Here is a 17,374-nt window from a genome sequence, read left to right on the forward strand (position 1 = left end):
TTATTCGGTAAAAATATTGCAGGCTAATGTACCGAACCATGTACTATTAACAAAAATATTAAGATACATAAAAATATATTAGGAATATAAAAAGATATGTAAGATAAATTAAATATTGGTATTATTAAAATTAATAAATTATTAAAATAAATTTTGAATAAAAGTTATAATTAAGTATGGAGTATGTACTGAAACATTAAAATAATAAAAAAAACAATGCATTCTAAGAGAAAAATATCTAAGAAAAAAAAATTTATTCTGTAAGTATCAATAACATTTACTTATATCAATATATATTTTTACATTGAGAAAAAGGATATTTTTCAAATAAGAAAATATACATTAACATCCCTCAATTTTAACTTTTCATGAAAGCAATCTTTTATTCTATTTAAATAAAAGAATTTACATCTAAATAAATATATTATCAGTATTCATCGAATAAGTATCCTTTTTTATTTCTCGGATATTTTCTCACTCAAGTGTATTATTAAGATCAATCACAAAGGTGAGAATTAATTGTGAAATATTAAACAACTTTATTAAGTTAATAAACAAATAGATGAAAAAAATAAAAAAAAAGAAATTTTACGTATTAAAATGCAGTTAATAACATACGGCTCCGGCATCGTGTCGCGTTTTTTTATTCACGGTGTCACAATGGTGTTTTCTTTTTATGCTTTTGCGATAGTATTTTACGGAACGCTCCCGTTTAGTCGATCGAGAAAGTAGGTAAAGCCTTTGAAAGGAATCTATTCCGGGATCTATTTCGATCTTGCAGCTGATACGCATAGGTGCACGTAGGCAGCGATCGTCACGAGCGTGTCGGCGTGTAATGTCGCCGCGACCAGGACGACTACGACGAAGAGCGTGCGCGCATTTAGATGCGAAACATGCGCCAGAGCAAACTTCTCTCAAGGCGTGTGTCGCACGAACAACTTCGCGTGTCCACCAGCACGAACAACATCTCGACTTGATGGACATTCACTGTGAACATACACGCACATGCACACACATACACTCTTGTGAGCGCTCATGCGCGTATTGGCGCGCACCGCTAACGCTATCCTAATTGTTTTAGCAACAACGAGCGGGAGTTAGCGACACGCGTAGATCCATTATTGTGCGACACCACGTTCGCGAACGCTGCGAAGAACTTTGCAGACGTATATCTCAATCAAAGCTGCGACACGCAGTGCAGAAATGCGAATGCTTTTCCCCTCTAGAGCTCTCGTGTGCTCTACGCTCAACATTGAATTGCTGACAAATTTCTAAATTTGATCTGCTTGTTCTTAACTTTCTATAAAGACCTCATTGCCGCAGCTAATCACGATTTGCTGAAAATGCATCTGTCGCTGTAACTAAGAATTTATTGCTGTGGTCGAAACTTTTGCTGCTGTTGCTACTGCAAACTATACTTTCAGGTATTCACACACAGATTTTTGCTGCAGCAGCTCTTTTTTTTAAGTAGTTAGCTATTGTTTTACAATAATATTTTATAATACATTTTTTAATTTATATTTTTGATATTTCCACTCACACATAATTCACAGCTATTGCAATATGTCTTAGATTTCCTGTTCGAGATTTTATAATTTCTAATCTAAGATACATAAAATAAGAAGCAACCTTCATTTTAAATAAAATATTATATTTTAACCCTTCGTATACATACTGTTGAGTATCAGAATCCACTCGTGGTTACCACCCATAACTAAAATTCAGCGCTCTGTATCTTTTAAGTAACGTAATAAATGGAATTAGTGTATCTAATTGTAGTTTGGGCATTTTTTTTATATACTAAAATAATGGAAATTTGATACTCAAAATAAATATACTTTTTCCAGAGATGACTTACGATACAATTTTTTCCTTAAAAAAATAAACATTTCAACAATAAAATACTAAATTTTTACTTAAAAATAATAAAAATTGCAAAAGTTACAAATTTTTTTGCAAAAACTCATTCTTTTCTAAATCGCGAAATTTTTTTAATATGAAATTTTAAAAATTTTTATACCAAAAGTATGTAAATACTTTCTATAAATATTAAAGTTAATCCATGAATTTTTTCAGAATTTTAGCATAAATATTTAAAAAAATACAGCTGTCTGAAAATTGCCATAGGTGACAACCACCCAATGTATATGCAAAGGTTAAACAAATAAGTGTGTATACGAAGGGTTAACTATAAAATTAATCATGATACATTTTAATCATGATATATTAATGATATATTTCTCAATTTGTATCTTGTCAATATTTTAATTCTAATTTTCAGTTCCTCTAATTTTTTAAATTCGCGCGCGATTTCGCGATTTTCAATCTGAAATATACAAAATATAAGAATGCGTTCTAAAATAAGTGCGCGCGAGTATTTTGAATAACTAAAATTTGATATTTCACAGTACACTTATCAGTTTGCATTTTCGCGTGTTCCACCTCTGATCTCCAGCTCTTCCAGCTTTTCAAATGTCAGTCTCGCGAAACTCACGATCAAAAATCGAGTGTTTCACGCTTCGAAAGTGCACAAAAATGCGACGAGTATAAAGAGTCGTCAAAGCCGAAATTAAAATTTCATCGAGGCAAGGGCGATTCGCAATCGACCCGAGGAACTTCCCCGACTCGTTTTCTGTCTCGTGATTCTCGTGCTCGAAGGAGGTAAGAAGTTACCGAAAAATCTGGAATCGCCGCGAGGGGACGGCGATGCGGGAACTTTACGGCGTTCAGTCGCAACGCAAAAGGAGAAGGCGGAGAAAGAATAAGAGGAAGAGACTGCATCCCCTGGGGGCCAACGGCGAGACGATAAACCACGATCACCGTGTAAATGGCTTCCACTTTGCGACGCGAGCCGGTCCCGCGGAAAATTTTCTCGAGCACTCGCGGACAAACGCGTCGCGCACTCACATTTACAGAATGTACCCCGCGTCCGTAACTCGCGACGAGTAAAGGCACTCGGGGAGTCCTCCGAGGACGGCGGATGCTTTCGACCATGCTTCTTGCGCATTTAACGGATGCAAAGAGGTCCCTGACGGGAGTTTCTGAATTGCAGTCGTTAACGTGTACTTATGGCCCGGATAACGGAATTATGAAAAGGAAAGAGAAAAATAAAGGCGCGCTAAACGCGCCGTTTCATCGAACCAATGTCTTTCAGTCGATAAGCGTACTTCTTGAACAATCGATCGACCTCCATTACGCGCTTTTTTCGCTATGCATGGAGAGCAGTTCCCAATCCCTCAAAAAAGGGGGGAGAAGAAACGAGAAAAACACGTACAAACGGCGAAATCTGAGTTTCATCGCGACGTAAAAGGACGGAATACCGGCTTGCTGGTTTCTGTTATTTTTCTATCGAATGAAACAATGACAAATCCCATTACTTTCGCGCATCTCTCTCTCCCTTCATCTCGTTTCCTTTTTCTCTTTTTCTCTTCTTGTCACACACGCGACAAGAACTCGTAACCCAAATCGAAAAAAAAGAATAAGAATGGAACGCCTAACTTGATTTCGGACGCTTCGAGCCCAGTTACGATGTTACGACAGTTACGATGCGCGAATATCTAAAAGGACATCGGTTCAAAAACACCTCAACGCTTAAAGCAGAACTGCAAGGCAGTTCTAAAGTTCTAGACTAAAGTTTGGTTAAATTTTGATTATTTTAAAAGTTTAACTGAAGCTTACAAGTAAACCTACCCAAAAGTTACCACTCCGATTTCTTTTTAATTTGACACAAATGTAGAAGTACAAAAAATATTTAGGTTATATTTTTTCATTTTGGTCCATACACACACACTTTGAGTTTCACGGGCATGTTATAGTTTTTTAATGTTCTCACTTCTATCATCAAGTGCAACAAAAATGCATAAGAAATAAAATTGAAGGTTTTTATTGATTATATATATGAAGTCAAGTGTGTAAAGTTATTTGTATAAATAATAAAATGTTTAAACAAAACATGTAAAAAGTTGAAAAAAAATTATTTATATAAATAATTTGTTGGTTTGGCTGAGATTCAACTAATTTAACATAGATTTAAAATATTTCGGTTGGAATCTCGGCTAAAGAAATTTAGAATGGTTTTGTGTCTCAGGTATGCCGATTTTGTTAAAATTTTAATTAAAATTGCCGGATTTCTTTCTCGGTTTAACCGAGATTTAAACCATTTCTGACTAATTTAGCACAGATTTAAAATATTACGGATGGAATCTCGGCTAAAGAAATTTAGAATGGTTCGTATCTCAGCTATGTCGATTTTGTTAAAATTATGTAATTATATTTTGTATTCAATTTTATTTCTTGCATTTTTGTTGTACTTGATGATAAGAATGAGAATATTAAAAATAGCAGCTATAAACTGTCCGTGAAACTCAAAGTGGGCCAAAATGAAGAAATATGACCTAAATGTTTTTGTACGTCTACATTTGTGCTAAATTAGAAAGAAATCGGAGTGTACCTTTTGGCTAGGTTTACTTGTTAGTTAATCAAGAGACTCGTTAAGTATACATTGTATACTTGTATAAGTATCTTTTATACGATAACAATATAAATACAATACAAAGTCCAATTGACTTCCAATTGAGTCCAATTTGACTCTAACCATATTTTTGGGTTGTTCCAACATCAAGATAGTAGCAGTAACATGTATATAAAATTATCGCTAAAATTACAATTGACTAAAAAATGATCATCTTGACCATAATTTATAGTAATTATTTCTCCATATGATTATAATTACAAGTACCAAACATTTTTCTTTGTGGGTCCAATTTTAAGCAATTTCTTCTCAGCGTACGCTTTCCCGCACCCTCGACGGGGGGTTGGTTGGTTGGCTGACGGGACGCGTCTTCCTGGTCCGTGCAACCATCCGTCTGTCCGTCCAGCCAGCCAGCCAGCCTACGGCCAGCCCGGGGGGTTGTTTTCGCCGATGGCAACGCCACCGGTGGAGGGTGACGGAAACACCCGGCCGCGTTCGGGGGTACGAGCAGTGCGGCTTGATCCGCGGCGCCGGCCGAATCAGCAAGCCACAGCTCGCGACGAGAACGCGCGGCCGCGTCCGCCGTGCCTGTACGACGCGACGTGCCGGAAACGATGAATGAAAATGCGGCCGGGGGTGCGCGCGAGTCCGCCGATGCCGCGACGCGATCGGCCCCGAATTGAAGCGAGTGTCGAGCAATGCCGCGTCGCGCGCGGCCTGCCGATTTTTCGCCCGTCTCGGCTGCATGACGTCCGGCGAAACCGCCGCTGACTGACACTGCTCCTCTTCGACGTGTCGACCGGAAGTGTCGCGGCCTCTCAACGTGTAGGTTTCGTTCTCCCTCTTTTGCCCCTTCGACAGTCGTCGGGATCATCGCGTTTTTGGAAAGTGCCCCGCGCCGTTCTCGTGGCACGATTCGCTTTCCGAGGAAGATCGACACTCCGGAGGATTTTATATATAATAATAATAATCATCATTTTGGTTTCAACGAGAAATCCCTTTGGGGTGGGCATAAAATGAAGTGAAGCAAAGTGAAGTAAAGTTTCATTCGCGACTCGAAGGACTTCAGTAAGGAATGTTAAGGAACAAAAACGCAGGGTTCATTAGAGGGATTGATGCTAGCCCGTCGATACTCGACACGAGACGAGACGAAAGTGTTGTCGACAACGAGACCTGCCGTAGCGCCAAAGCACTCGTTTTGTCGCGAAGAGCAGCTGTGAATCCCGTACTTTCCTTTTTGCTTACCTCCCGTCGGTGGTCTCAAGAACCGGCGGGATTTTCGCGTCAGGAAGCGTTTCGTTCTCGTGGCCCGACTTGTTCTTTGTAGGAGAAATCCAGATTCTGGAAGACTCGGTCGGATGTTTTATTCGCGACTCGAAGGACGCTAAGGCGAAGAGTGTTAGGAGCAAAAACGCAGGGGTAGATTAGAGAGCTTGGTATCACTCTGTCGGTCTTCGACACGACACGAAAGTGCCCAGGACCAGATTTGCTACCGTGTTGAGGCACGAAGCACACATCATTCTTGCCTCTAAAAGATGTAAATTCTGCGTTTTTTTTATTTCTTCTTTTTACCCGCGACATGTCGGTGGTCTTGAGAGCCGTTGAGGGAAAGTCCGTTCTCGCGACTTGATTCACTTTTCGAGAGATCAGGTTTTCAGGAGGTAATGATAATTTTTATTAATGGACATCTCGATATTTTTTCTTCAGTTTCCAGAAAGTTTGTAGAAAAATCTCTTAGTATACACATAATAAAAGACGGAAACGTACAAAAAAGACAGGAAAATCTTTTAGTGTACTTTCGGAAAAAAAATTTTGATTCCACTTTTGGTCTCAGTACTTAATTTAAAGTCTGTTTGAAGATACGTCAACCTTTTTTGATTTTATCTAACCTACTAACTTTGCTGAAAGTTTATTTATTTTCAAGTGGCATTTTGCGCATTTCCTGCAATTTAGAGGCGTCAAAAGTAGGATTTTAGTTTCTAGATGTATTAAACATATATTGATCCTTCAGAATACACAGATTAGAAAATTCAGGTCGAAAGTAGGGCTAAAATTTTGATTCTGGAAACTATATTAGGTTGCAGCTGCACGAATTTTGCGTATGTAGAATGAATGTATACAGTTCGATAAACCATCCTATAGTTATTAAAGTTTCTTTGCGCGATATATAACTACATTAAAATAGTTTATTAAACTATATATATTATAATAAACATATACATACATACATACATACATTATAATTTTACCCAAAAAACTCGTATAATTGTCATCACCGCGTTTTTCTTCTAACGTGAAAAGAAAATCGCAGTTGGGCGAATAGAAACGTGTTCGGTAGAACAATAAAAATATGAAGATTAAGTTCGATGTTTATTTGCGCCTTGACGAATATTCGTAATGATGTTTCAGGGGAGGAACGTGGACTCTATTTTTATTACTTGACATCACTCTATCGATCCTTAAACGCTTCCGTGGGACGAAAGTGTCGAGGACGAGATTTGTTGGCGTGACGGCACGCTCGTTTTGTGTCGCGTCGCGAATTTCTGGTTCCGCGTGAGGCAGCAGGCGAGCTGCTGGACGAGCCAGGATCGTGGACCGACCCGTCGCGTATTCGGTGTAGTCCTCGAGAAGCTCCTCGAAGGAGGCGGCTTCGATTCACACGCGACGACGTCGAGAGATCGCTCGATCCGCGACCTAATTCTTCGTCTCCGCGCGAAGACAACCGGAAGGTGGCCAAACGAGATCCCTCTCTTCCAACTCTCTCCATCCGGCTGGAACGTGGGTCTTGAAACTTCGATCCTTTCATCTCGCGACTCCGCGCGTGAGTTCGATAGGCCGAAGAGTTGGTTCGATCGACTCGTTCGATTCATTTAGACTTGGACAGAAACTTACTTCACCTGACGAATAAAGGATCTTCTTCTTTTCTCTTTTACTCTGTCGCTACTTTTTGTACTCCAAGTCTTCCGCGAGCCACCGTCGGGGCTGCATTAAGGGGGATGTATTCGCCGCGGAGATTTCGGACGCGGAGTAGGTCGCACGAATTCGTCGGGGATCGCGTCGGGTTCGGACTTGAATACACAGTAGAAAAGCGATAAACAAATCGATCTGAACAACTAGAATCAAGTTGGTCAAATTGAAATTCAGGATTGTACGTGGCGAACTAATCCTCTCGATGTTTTCACTAAAATTTTGGTGTTCTTTTAATAACCATTAGTGGCAAAATTTGCGTAACTCCGAAACTTTATACTTCAGTATTTTTCAGTGCACGTCTCAGTTTCGTTAACATTTCAATGGGAGTTAAATTTTGTAGTTCAAATTCCTATGTTAAATTGCTGATTTAATTCGATTTTTATTCAATTCCTTATTCAGTTCTATTCAGACTCTATTGCAGCTTGTACAGCAGCAAAATTCCTCGAGAGGCTTCGTTCTTTCTATCTGATATTTTATACATTCAATCTTCTATTGTCGACTAAATTTTGTAGCTTAAATTTCTACGTCTCCAAATTGCCAGTCAGACTCGAATTTTATTCGACTCGATTACATCTTTGTGCAACAAAATTCGCGCAATCCTGAGACTTGATACTCTTTAATCAATTGTTTTCATCTTCGCGAACAATTTCGGAGGTTTTCTCTTTTTTTCAACGATGCTTAACTTCACCGTCACAATTTGTTGTACGGCGGGACACGGTAAGACATCGTTTTATTTGCAACAACGATCTCGCAAACTGTTACAGCGAACATGAGAGAACACACGACAATAATTTGTGAGATCGAGTCCAAATGTTGCATCCGCGCCGTGATAATCGCGGCCCCCGGCGGCAACGCGAATAAAGTGCGACACGCTGTGCGCTTATTGCGTAATTATCGACTCGCGATAGTTGAAATTCGTGCTTCCGAGAACTCCTCGTTTCGACGTCGCGCTCTCTGCGATTGTCCCCTTCCGCGGCAGGAAGGCCGATTAGCGTTTTCGACACGTGCAATTTAATATTTGCGCGTGTCCCAATATTACTGCCGATAACTGCGCTAAAAATGGGTTTATGTCAAGTTCTTTTTTTCTTAATATATGTAAAAATTTTAGCCCTTTCGATAGTTTTAATGAGAATGTAGTATACTAGCTCTTTCCGCGCAAGTCTTGCACCACATCGCGAATCACAGGCTAGAATTATCATTTTCTTAGCGAATCGTACGAAAAATTTTTAATTTGGCGTCAACGTCCGAGTTGAATTTTGATCCTATTTTTCAGCCTCACTATTCCATTCAACACCTATTTTGATGCTAAGGAAAGTGAAAAGAGAAATTTCAGACATCATCAAAGTAGGAGTAAATTGTATTATTAGAATACTGAGAGAAAAATTATCTTAAAATCAATAAATATTTTTTTATGGTGCATTAACATACTATTTACTTAAATCTAAATTCTTTTTAAATCAAATATTGTTTACCTGATTTAAGTAAACAATACTAAAACAATAATAAAATAATAAAATAAACAATAATAAAATTGGTTTAAATAAAGAGAATTTCGATTTAAGTAAATATGTTAATAGCACCCATAAAAAAAATATTTGTTGATTTTAAGATAATTTTTCCCTCAGTGAATCAAACCTACTTTGCTAATTTAGTTCCTACTGCGTTGTAGAATTCAAGATTTAACATAGAATCGAAAAAAATATAAAAGTAAAAATTCGAATTAAAAAAAACCACGCAAATAAAAAAAATACAACGCAATACATACGCAAAAATTAACATCTACACGCGTTTGAGCATAACAAAAGAATTACGTGGCGTATAATCTTGGGTTTGAGGAGCCCAAAACAAATTTCAGACGTTTCACTGCTCGGCTATTTCGGTCAAACTGCGCCTCTATGCATTCTAGAAAGTTACCGAGCAATCAAATATCCGTTCGGATCTCACAGACCCAACATTGTACGCGGAGAGTTAATATATACGATTCGCGTCTTTTTTATCGTTTCCCCCCGCAGCCCGAGAGCGAACTGCAGCTGATATAGCTTCAAGAATGTAATTACGTGCTGTTTGATAAATTTCATCAAAACCACGAGCGCTGCGCGGTTGCGCGAGGCTGGCCGAAAGGAATTTCCGACTCGGTCGCTCGTGTTGTGCGGAGGTAGATTAACGTTAAACGTGCGCGCGATATATGTTTTGTGTGTGTGCGTGTGTGTATTCAACGCGCATAATAATATTAGATTAGGTGAGCGTGTCGTTTGAACGTGGCGCGTCGTCGATCCGCAAGATGAATCGTCGCGCCCCGTAATTACGCGCGGCAGCCCGAATAAGGCAGCGCGTCCTGTACACTCGTGACGGGTAATTAAATTTTTCAACGATCCGCGTAATATCACTTAATATTTCGACAATGTTGCTCTCAAACAGCATCGATTTCTCGCACGCTGTAGGGAGGATCGGGCTCGTTAGTTAGCAAAACCGATTATTCCTGTTATTTTCGAACATGTTATAGAATTAAGCAAGTATTTCTAAACGTGTCGGAGATGGCTTTGAAATTCCTGCTTGCTTGATTTTGAAACTTGTTGAAGAACAGCAGAAGTAATCGGCAACTTTTCCTCCGGTAGCCCCGTCTCCCCAATACAAGCATGGTACATGCATTTTATATACTCGATACTCCCGAGTCGAAATTTTGACGCTACTTTGACGCTGTTAAGGATAGTTTGCGCCTACTTAGACGGTTTATAGCCTAGGTAAAACCTACTCTGACGATATTGATACTCATTAACTTCTCTTTTGAATCTTTAACTCTACCTTGTCAAAATTTTGATGCTCTTAAAAATAGTTTGAGTCTACTTAGATAATCTACAACCTAGCTGAAATCTATTTTGACGATATTGACATTCATTTCCGAGTCAAAATTTTGACTTTATGTTGAACCTTGAATTCTACACCGCAGTAGGAGCTAAGATAGTAAAGTAGATTTAATTCTAATGATATAATTTACTCCTACTTTAAGCCTGATGATATATGCAACAATGTCTGAAATATATGCAACAAATAAAATGTATATTTTGTATTTGACGTTTCTGTTTCGTTGTTTATTAAGTTTTTTAAATATTTCTACAAAATACATGTATTCTATGTAGGAGCTGAAGCATTAATAGAGGTTCGCAACTGAGCCTACTTTGCTTCCTACTATTATACAACCTACTTTGATGCTAAAGAAAGCGAAAGCGAAAATTTCAGACATCATCAGGGTCAAAGTAGGAATAAATTATATCATTAGAATTAAACCTAGGTGGAAAGTTTGAGTTCAAAATGATAATCTGATAAAATGATGTCAAGTGATATTCTGAAAACGACATAACAAGCATTCATTTACTTCATTCGAGCACTAAATTTGCCCTTCAAATTTTTTTGGGTCTGCCAAATAAAGGGCCAACTCGCGTAATTCAGGTTACGGTTTCGTGTTACCATTTTCACGAAAAACGAAATGACTCGTCGTCATTTAAACGCCTCACGTCTGAATGCCGCGACTAATTAATATTTCGCGCAAATATGCAAAGTAACGATCGTTTAAACGCCTCATAATTAATCAAATGTAACGCGGGTTACAATTCTTTGTGTACTTTGCAATTTATTTGGCTCTGTGCGCCGTGATTATTTCAGTACGACCTCTAAATGCGTCACGCGTAAATGCAGAGAGGAATTATTTTAGGGCAACTTTTTCTGGAAGAGGCATTTACTAACTGAAAAGGTGTGGTCGACGGGGAAAAGATTGCGACACTCTTGCCACGATGACTGAAAAACGCGGCGAGCTTTGTGTCAGGTAATTGAATTCTTCAATGTCTCAAACCTTGATCAAACACACCTGAGAAATCTGAGTGTTATAATCTCCGTCAAACAACTCGTCGTTGTTTGAGAACGACGGGATATCGCGTCTCGTGAATTGCTCATTCGTTTGTTTCGCGATTATTTAAATGCAGAATATTCCTGGCTATATTTGAAAGACCTCATAAATATTCAAACGCAATCCGCATGCTATAATTCTTTGTGTATCTTGTATATCTCGCGATTTCCTCGCTTTTATGCCTCGCGATTATTTCAATCGCGAAATTCTCCCAACACGTTATACATAAATATAGAGGGAAATTTTCTGGGCGAGATTAGCATTCGCAAATGGGAAAGGTGGAGTCAGTGGAGAAAGGGCCGCAATGTGCTCGCATCGAACAGAACGCATGCGACATTCAACAGAAAAATTTATTCTCTGAGAATTGTTGAAATACAATCCGTATTAAATTGAGATGCATTGCAGGGCTCTATCTCGTTGGGAAAAGAGAGTGTTGCAGTTTTCCCGCCACTGTACAGTCGGTTGATTAAAAGTACTCTCCTTCAATGAATTTTACAACGCGTCCCGTATTCAATAGGAGTCAGTTTTTTAGTATAAAAAACAGGAATTGTATTTTTATATTGAATACATGGAAAATGCATTGCAAAACTCATCGGGGAAAAGTGCAGGCATCTTTAATCGCCCGACTTTTCCATACTGTCAGTCCGGTTCGAATAGACTCATATCGTTCGAGACACTTGAAGGAAGTGTGTATTGGAAATTGTTTCGCACAGGTCAGAATAATTTCCTTGACATCAAATAAGTACAACGAAAATCTTTCCGTCATCATCGCATCGTGAATAATTATTATTCGCTAGCTGAATAATTATTCACACAAATATTTCTTCCTTTTATACCTGATTTTATCTTTTACATTGCAAATGTCAATCTCTCTAAATAAACAGATACCGTCGTAGTTTTGTTATGTAAATTTGGTTTTGCATATTTCACTCTCTAAGCTTTGAAACGTATCGCGCAAATTTTTATATCGTCGGGTCAAGAAAAATATCCGATTAACGCGTTAATTGACCACAATGACATACAGGAAGCTTCTTTGAGCTATTTGAAAATTAACGTGTTACTTTAATATACTAATTAATGATATCCAGCAAAACACGCTCGCGAAAAGATCTATGCGAGTACAATTCGTAGTTGGGATATGGAACAGAGAACTCCTTTCACATGCCAGCTGTACGAGATAAGATACTCGCTAGATAGCGGTCCCGCTGTGCTGAACTGTGCTAATTAATATAACCGTAATGCATGAACTTTAGTTTTAACATGAACATACAGTAATACAATATCCAACAGAAAATTCCCTCTCAGAGCTTTTCAAATACGTAGACTTACTCTTGTCTTTTTTCTCTTTCTCATGGTGCGACGCGAGTTCGATTTAGCGAGATGTTATGTAATTCGCGAGACGCAATCTCGCTCGATTCTGCTCGTGGCGGCTGGCCGAATCTCGCGAGGAAATCCCTCTTCCCTCGCAATTTCGCTTACCGGAGTGGTCCTGAACACGGTAACACGTAGAAGACGTAGGTGCAAAGCGCCAGGAGCTCGAGGGTGCGCGAGCTCGGGGGGTTACATTCGATAGCACCTGAGAAGGCGCTTTGCTTCTCCCTAACGATCCTCGTATCGCTTCTTTCTTTCCGCGCGCAAGAGGAGCTCACTTCGGCTCTCCGGAGAGCACGGCTCTCGTCTCGAGGAATGGTACTCCGGGAAAGGCGAAATGTTTCGTGATATTGACGCTACGCGCATACATGCCAACTGTTACGCGTCTCGTCGTTGATGCAACCTGATCTGACTTTAGTTTCCTATCTTTTACCTTCGTTAGCGATCATAAGAAATCGACTGAGGACATTCGATATTATCCGAGGCTTCTGTCTACTTTTTGCGCCATTAAAAAGATCTTAAATATTACTTATTTATCATTCAACATAAAATTAATTTGTTTCATCTTAATTTTACCAAGCCGCACAAAAGAAATTACATTATTTTAATTTTACTCAAGATTATTATTTATTATTTTTATTGTTATTTAAAATCACATTTATTATCATATTATTATTATTTAAAATGTTACTTGTCCAAACATTACTTATCCGATTAACTGATACTCGGCAATAACTGAGCGACGCAAACCACACATTTCTATCAGGAACATATATTATATTACTTATTATTTATTATTGTGTATCATTATACATCATGTATATATTTAAAACATATGTTTATTATATCAGAATTTAATATCATTATTATCAAAATATGTTACCATACGGATACCGTTTCTCCATCCATTCGAATACATTCGACGGCGTCCCAATATCGTGCCCGAGATGAAGATATCAGGCGAGGGGAACGGAAGCGGCGGTATTAAAGTCAGACGAGCCGCGGTTCGTGTTTTCGGTGGATGTGTGTCGCCTCGGCTGAAAATCGTCGGCCGGCGCCGATGTTTTCTCATCGAGCGTGTTTTTGCGAGATTTCGCTCACGACGAAGTGTATGCTGTTACGCGCGCCTCAGGTTGATACACAGTAACGTAAGAATTTGGGAGGAATAATAATGATAACCTCCAAATCTAACTCGACGATCATTTAGATAGTGAAGGAATTTGTAAGGCCTGATCTACAATAGATGGAGTAAGGAGTAGGAGTAAGACGAAAAGGAGGAGTAAGACGAAATAAAAATAATTTATTCGCTTACTCTCTTACTCCAGTTCCTTACTTCAGCTCTTACTATTTAATTCAGACTTACTCATGTAATGTAGACGAGCAAACTTTATTGTAAATCGGGTCTAAGCGAAATAAATTACTTCCATTTCGTGTTATTTATACTCTTACTCCTTACTCCATCTATTGTAGATCGGGCCTAAGGGATGAATCAAGCGTTTACAAAAGCGTTCAGAAATGGGTTGCGGCACGTAACAATGCGCGGCGATTATGAAAAGAAAATGCCCGAGTGTGTTTTTCTCGGGACGATGGAAGCTGACGGGGACGATGAAGAAACGCGTTTTCGGCGAACAGCACACAGAATGCCGCTACCATGGGCCACGCGATAGAGTTCCTCGAGTCAGGATACCATCCGTCATTTGTAGGGAAGAAGGTATTGAGTGAGAGAGAAGCTGCAGCGTGCTTCGTAATTTCAGTTTTGGAACTTTTCCCTCACTTTTACTCGAGCTTCTCTCTCACTGCTGCTCATGTCATTCCTAAAAATGGTGAATGGGATGCAAATCAATTAGGATTCATCATACTTTGTCCTAACTCTGACTAGAAAAATTCTAGAATGAGGTAGAGTTCCTCAAGTCGGAGCACCATCCGCCATTTGTAAGAAGGAAATAAGTGAGCGAGAGAGAAGCTGTGGAACTTCTCTCTCACTCCTACTCACGTTATTCCCAAAAATGGCGAACAGGATGCGGACCAACCAGAAATCATCATGCTTTGTCCTAATTCTGACTAGAGGTACTCGTCGGCCTCGCGTTCCTCCACGATCGATCTCGTGCATCTCGCGCAATCTTTTTTCTCGTGTTCACACTCTTTACGTTCTTTACACGTTGCCCGGCAATTTGCTGGGCGAGGAGGAGGGGAGAGGGGGTGAACATCGAGATCGCACACGCCAGGGAGAGAAGATGATGCATTACACCTCGCGAGCGCGCGCTCCGAAGGCGCAGTTAATTGCCGGTAATTATCTAACTAATGCTCCATGAAAAGTGGCGCACTCGCTCGCTCGCACTGCCTCCGCTCGCCGCGACCTACTTTTCCGCCCTGACGACGCGTATACGTCGAGGCCTATCGTCGGCGCGTTTCTCTGTCTCTCTCCCTCGCGAAAGAGTCAAACCTGGAGTCCCTATAATAAGAGTCCGGACACCCACATGCACTCCAAATGGAATTTCTTTCCGATAAAATTTTCATTCAGGGCTCGTGCGAGCAGGTGGAGAAGATGCAACGTCGTTTCTGGGAACGACGTTCGCCGATATTCTCGTTAAGGGAAAATTGACGTTTGCTCGTTGCACGAGCGGAGACGCATCGTTTTAAAAATACCTCGCAAGCTCTGTCCACCGGCGTCTCTCACGCTTATTAACGCGGTATCACCCAATTAAAGCGTACAGGCGTGTACGCGATAAATACTGTTTAAATATTTTGGTTTAATACACGATGTTTTTCTTTTATTGGTTTAATCTACACGCGAAAATATCAAAAATAACAGGAAGAAAACGAGTTCTCACTTCTTCTGTTTTATTTTCCTCGATTGTACTCTGTATTCATTGAGAAACTGAAAACCAACATTCCCAATTGTTTCAAACTTTTGTTCTCTACCGATTCATAGAAACACTCGTTTATTTTGCGATAATATCGCGGTAATTTACGTTTATTCTCATATTTCGATATTTAACGTAACGCGTTTATAGTAATGTATTTATATATTGAGTATGCCATTAAACCCATTTGCATCGGAAGCAGATATATCCGTTCATTTCGCCTGATCATTATCACGTAAGCGGATATATCCGCGCGCAGTTGAGGCTCAATCGAATTACAAAAATCCTGTCCGTTCCGCTTCCGATCCATTTTATTGCATTTGGCGTCGATTTCTAAAGAAAAAAAAAAACCTCAGTGATACGGGAGCATATTTCCCACATCTTCTAACGATGTAAACAAATTAATAAATAGAAAATCAGTTTGCAGGATCAAGAATAACAACAAGCTCTTTCGAACATTTTCACTTTACTCCCGAAAAATAAATATTTTCTGTGATTAATTTGTCCTGAATTTTTCAAAACTTCAAACGTTCAAGCAAAACATTCTTAACAAGCTGAGATAAAAAGATTCTGAGTTTCGGACTAAAAATCTGAAATCTCAGCTGTTCTTAGCATTACGTGCCTGAAATGTGCTGGGTAATATTGGTTCGCAAACAGTACGACGTCAAAGAGACGTTAATTCAACGCAAGAGATTTATACGAGCCGTGGGAGTTTTCCAGCTCCTGTCGTAAATGTAATTCCCACCAAAGACACTCGTTACTTCCCGTCGCGATAAGCCGATCACACTAATTAATCCTCACTCGGAAAAAGAACGATCGCAACATTGGAACCGTGGAAATCTCGGTTTTCCTACGAGCTCTTTTCCGAGTCACGACACAGCGAGGAGATATATTGGATCGGGTCTCGCGCTTTAGATTTGTCGCTTCGAGCTACATCGTATTGTTGACGTGCAGCCAACTGTCAGAGGTACCTGTCGAGTCACGTGACGCGACGTAGTGGCTGAATCACCGCACTGGTAGGCTGATGGATTGGGGGCAAGGCTGCTTTGAGATCGCGCATGCGTAAAGAGATCTAATCCATTCTATCGTTGGCTGACTTGCGGGAACAAATAAGAATTTACTATCTAGGAATGCACTACAAAACGTCCTTTTTGAGGAGATTTTATTCGATATTCTATAATACATGTAACGCAAACTTGAATAAAACTTTTCTCAAAAAAGATGTTTGGCAACCTAAAAGTTTTAAAGCAAGGGCCTGTAAGAGTTTAAGGGGGGAAATCCAATTAGAACGAGGAAAAATAAGCTATTTTCAAGAATTTTTTTGTAGGAGAAAGAATTTTTCTATATTTTTCAAACTTAAACATTTATTTATATATGTTTTGGACTGTTCATACGTATTTTTTTTTCCAAAAATATTTAAAAATGGCGGACATATGAAGCATCCCATTTGGCAGGTACGCGTGCGAGTTGCTCAGCTGCTGGACAAATGGCGTCCGTGATATTGATCCTATAACAGGCAGCGAAAAAATTCTTATTATTTATACCCATAATTCGTAATTGAACCTAAAAAAATTGAAAAAAGTCAAAAATTTTGAATATGAAACGCTTATGAAAATAAATTTCCATTTTTTGACGTTTTCTCTGCACAATTTTTGCAATAAATAAGTGATTTTTTATTATAATTTTCACAAACATTTAGGTTCACCGACATTGTACTGATGTCATGAAGTTGTGTGCGAAAGTTCAGCGCGATCGGTTGAATAGTTTTTAAATGAGAGTTCCAGCAGTGCAAAAAAG

General features: G+C 39.3%; 1 protein-coding gene across 2 annotated transcripts in view; it reads left to right on the top strand.

Annotated features, from left to right (window-relative positions):
* Nucleotides 1-4,764: 4,764 nt before the first annotated feature.
* Nucleotides 4,765-17,374, top strand: part of LOC116849566 (octopamine receptor beta-3R-like) — a 163,532-nt gene continuing 150,922 nt past the window's right edge. For both annotated transcript variants that reach the window (XM_032826840.1, XM_032826842.1), the window contains exon 1: nt 4,765-5,296. The gene's annotated coding sequence lies outside the window, so the exon portion shown is untranslated. The remainder of the gene's footprint in view (nt 5,297-17,374) is intronic.

The sequence above is a fragment of the Odontomachus brunneus genome, unplaced genomic scaffold (assembly GCF_010583005.1).
Source record: "Odontomachus brunneus isolate Ranch 3 - 2012 unplaced genomic scaffold, Obru_v1 Obru_scaffold_118, whole genome shotgun sequence".
NCBI lineage: Eukaryota > Metazoa > Arthropoda > Insecta > Hymenoptera > Formicidae > Odontomachus > Odontomachus brunneus.